The following is a 4944-nucleotide window of genomic DNA, read 5'->3' as shown; positions in this document are numbered from 1 at the left end:
CCAAATCCACTCATAAGGCTTTGGTCGGCCCAAGGCTATAGTAGAAGACACTTGCCCAAAGTGCCTCGCAGTGGGACTGAACCCGAAACCATGTGGTTGGTAAGCAAGCTACTTACCACACAGCCACTCCTACGCCTCTATCATATATAATTTAATTATTTTAAAGAAATTGTTTAATAGCATCAGTTTTCCTTATCTTTACAACACACTTTGGTCAGCCTGGGGCTGTTGTAGAAGGCAATTAGTAGGACTGAACCCAAAACCATGTGGTTGAGAAGCAAACTTCTTGATCATATAGTCACACCTATGCATGCAAGTTGTTTTTCAATGGCAAGAAAGGACCTTGATGACATTCTCTTGCAATATAACCTTGTCTCAGCAACATTGAAAGTGAGATCTTTAGATGATTGCAATTCTGAATTGATGGCTTGGAAATCTGCAAGGAATTCTTTGACTGCTTTGATAATCCAAACTTGATATCTGATACACACACACAAACACACATACACACACACACACACGCATACACATGGACACACACACACACATGTACGCATACACACACGCGCAAACACACACATACAAACACGCGCACGGTTGCACAAGCTGTGTGTGAGTGATTTTATGCCAATTTGATTCTTGCTAATTGCCAATAATGTCAGTTTGAAACCATCTTAACACTACAACGTTTAGCTTGACTCTTGTAGCCTGCAAAGCAGCCTTTGCAATCAGCCAAATGCTTCATCTTCCCCTTCTCTTTCCTTCAGTTCATCAAAACAGACATTTGTCTTAGCACAAATGATTGCTCAATTCAATTGAATGCTTTCCTGCTTCAGGTCCTCTTCAACTCACGATATTAATAATTTCTCCATTTGTAGGTTCAAACATGGCTGTGTGGTTGAGAGACTTGCTTTCCACTTCCCAATCATGTGGCTTTGGGTTCAGTCCCACTGCATGGAACCTTGAGCAAGTATCTTTGGTCAGCCTGGGACTGAACTAAGTCTTGTAGGATTTTTGGTAGATGGAACTCAAAAGGAGCCCATCATATATATATATCATCATCATCATCATCGTCGTTTAACGTCCGCTTTCCATGCTAGCATGGGTTGGACGATTTGACTGAGGACTGGTGCAACCAGATGGCTACACCAGGCTCCAATCTGATTTGGCAGAGTTTCCACAGCTGGATGCCCTTCCTAACACCAACCATTCAGAGAGTGCATATATATATATGAAAGAAGGTTTGAAAATGCAATCTTAAAGATGCTTATTCACTTGACTGGTTTCACGTTTTTAGAAAAAAGATTATCAAAAGTAAAATGTAAAGCTTTATATGAGCTTTGTTGTGTTAAGTACTGGTTATCACAAAAGTATTAAAAAACAGAAATACATTCTTTGATAATAATAAGAAAATGTTAAAAACAGTTTACAAGAAAGTATTTAAGAAAGTAACCAGAACGGGACTCCAAAATGTAAAGTTCAATAAAAATCATGTTTGTTTGGTAGCATATATATATACACAGAAGGAGATATATTTAAGAATTCACAAAAAATTGTAGAGAAATAACTGACCTTTTTGATATTTTCTCTTATCTATCATCATCATTGTTTAATGTCCACTTTCCATACTAGCATGGGTTGGATGATTTGACGGAGGACTGGTGAACCAGGAAGCTACACCAGGCTCCAATCTGATTTAGCAGAGTTTCTACAGCTGGATGCCCTTCCTAACGCCAACCACTCCGTGAGTGTAGTGGGTGCTTTTACGTGCCACCGGCACGAAGGCCAGTCAGGCGGTACTGGCAACGGCCATGCTCGAAATGATGTATTTTACGTGCCACCTGCACAGGAGCTAGTCCATCGGCACTAGCAGCGATCTCACTCGAATGTCTTTTCACGTGCCACTGGCACAAGTGCCAGGAAGGCGACGCTGGTAACGATCATGCTGGTGCTAAGAGAAAGAGATAAAGAGAAAGAGAGATAGAGTACACATAAAATTGCATCTAAGGACATAATGTAATAGGCATATACAATAAAGGCTCACATTGGTTTACAAGTAAAACTTCAGCATGAACATGCACTAAAGTGATTCCACATGTTTTGTCTGTTCATTCATTCTAATATCGTTTAATGTCCGCTTTCCATGCTAGCATATATATATATATATATATGCATCTGTGTACACACACACGCACACACACATTTATATATAGCTATGTTATATTCTGTTAAAAACGTATAGAGTACAGTATAAAGCTCACCCCCCTTCAGAATTACCCAGTACCATCGGTAGTATTATTATATACTTCCAAGTTTAAATTTGGGCATTCATCGTTTGTGAATATAAAATTGAAGAAATTGGAGTCAGGAAGAAGGAGTACAGTTGGACATCTATTTCTTAATTGTTACAATTGTTTTGACAGTATGTAGTTCTCCAAGAATACAGGTATTTGAAAATGCAACTATTTTATTTGCATTATGAGATCTAGTTGTGTTTCCTCAGGTGATATACGAGCGTTGTCTCTGTTAGTTTAGAATCGTTGACTTCAAGACTATCATCTCTGTTTATCATGGTTTGAGTTTTGCTGCAGCTGATAGACCCATCGTGTTTGCCATGAGAGGGCATTTGTCAAACTACTATGAATGGTAGTAGATGGTACTGTCTGGCATTTAAATGGAATTGGTCTTCTATTTGTCTGCATCTCTGATCTGTTCTTCATGGTTGGCTACACATACGAATTTCTTATGCTGACCTTAAGTATTCAGTGGTTGGATATGTACACATATACACACACAGACTCATACATACACTCTTACACACAAACCTATGTATATATGACTATATAAACACATACATGCACTCACATATATATAAATACACATACATTCCTGTACACATGCGTATATACATATCTTTATTCAGGCAACTATTTAGACATACACATATACATATATATATATATGAGTACATATATACATACACTGATAAACATATACACTTATATATATACCCTCTCACATTTACGGGTATATATATACATACCTACATATATACACATACATAAGTAAGTAAACCCACTACTTTGACTTACACATACATATAACAAAGCATGTGTGTGTATACACACACACACACACACATATACATGCATATATACACACACAGACACAGACAGACACACACACACATATTGACAAGTGACTGAGACTGTTGGCAATTTGCTGTGCTTGAGAAGTCATGTCAAACTTAGTGAGTTCATAGTCATGGCCAGTGCACTGGTGACACGTAAAAGGCACCTGTGCTGGTGATGCATAAAAAGCACTCGTGCCAGTGACAGGTTAGAGACATCTATGTCGGTGACATGTTAAAGGCACCCGTGCCAGTGACATGTAAAAGGGACCTGGTACACTGTAGAGTGGTTGGCATTAGGAAGGGCATACAGCTGTAGAAAGAAACCAAGTGAAAATCAGACTGGAGCCTGGTGCAGCCCCCCACCCCGGCTTAGCAGTTCCAGTCAAACCATCTAACTCATGCCAGCATAGAAAATAGATGCTAAATGATGATGATGATGATGTATGTATATATTGTGAGTGGATTTGATACAAGGAAACTGAAACAATCACCTACATGCATATATATGTATGTCTGTATGTATGCAAAATAAATAAGTAACAATTGATGGACAGGCATATTCTGAAATATTTTATAGACTGTATATTTCATAAATTATATATGTCTGAATAGCTCAAGGGTGAATTATATATATAGTTGGGTCCAATTTAACATCACCCAAATATCATCTTGCTAGTACTTCTGTACCAAGGTTGGTATTCATCTATAATTGTTATGTGTGCATTTTATTCCGATCTAAAGTGCCTCACCTTTATGCAGTCCATTCAACTGAACCTTGTTATAGTATGTACGTATGTATGTATGTATGTATGTATGTATGTATGTATGTATGTATGCATGTATGTATATGTGTGTGTCTCTGTGTTTGTGGCTGTCCCCCCACCACTGCTTGACAGCCAGCATCGATTTGTGTACAACCTTCTAAGTTAGTGGTTCAGTAAAAAGTTCCAGGCTTTAACAAATAAGTACTGAGGTCAATTTGTTTGACTAAACTCTTCAAGGCAGTGCCCGAGCATGGCCACTGTCCAATGACTGAAAAAAAATAAGAGATGGAAAAGTGAAAATGATTTGCTTCAGAAATTTACCATGAGAATAAATTCACTTGTTTCCCCACTTATTTTTGGTAGCATGGCGCATTGAATGTTTTATTTTCTCTGCATTCTTGAGACTGTCATAAAACCAGGGAAGTTTGTGGTGACAAGCTGAAATAGCGCCAATGGTACAACAGTGTACATATGACAAACTTGGGCAAATTTCAAAGTGACATTATTGTCAATCAACACGAATCAAACTGGCATAAAATCAGGACAGCATCTGCAAGTGTGTGTGTGTGTGTGAGTGTGTTCATATATATATATATATATATATATATATGTATATATATACATGTAGCAGTTCAATAATGGCTTAGTTGGCTGAAACTTCAAAGTCACAGACAACAACATTCTTGTTTAGAATAATACATTTGTACTCTACAAAAGTACAGAGTAACCTGACCCCATATATATATATATATATATATATATATATATATATACACATACATAAATAATATATATATATATACACATACATAAATAATATATATATATATATACATACATAAATATATATATATATATATATATATATATATATATATATATATATATATATATATATATATATATATATATATATATATATACATACATACATACATACATACATAAATATATATATATATATATATATATATATATATATAGATCGGTAGATTGATAAATAGACAGATGGACAGACAGATAGACATAGATATACATATATAGATA

Source organism: Octopus bimaculoides, chromosome 18 (genome assembly GCF_046866305.1).
Source record: "Octopus bimaculoides isolate indiv1 chromosome 18, ASM4686630v1, whole genome shotgun sequence".
Lineage (NCBI taxonomy): Eukaryota > Metazoa > Mollusca > Cephalopoda > Octopoda > Octopodidae > Octopus > Octopus bimaculoides.
This window is presented reverse-complemented; position numbering follows the sequence as displayed.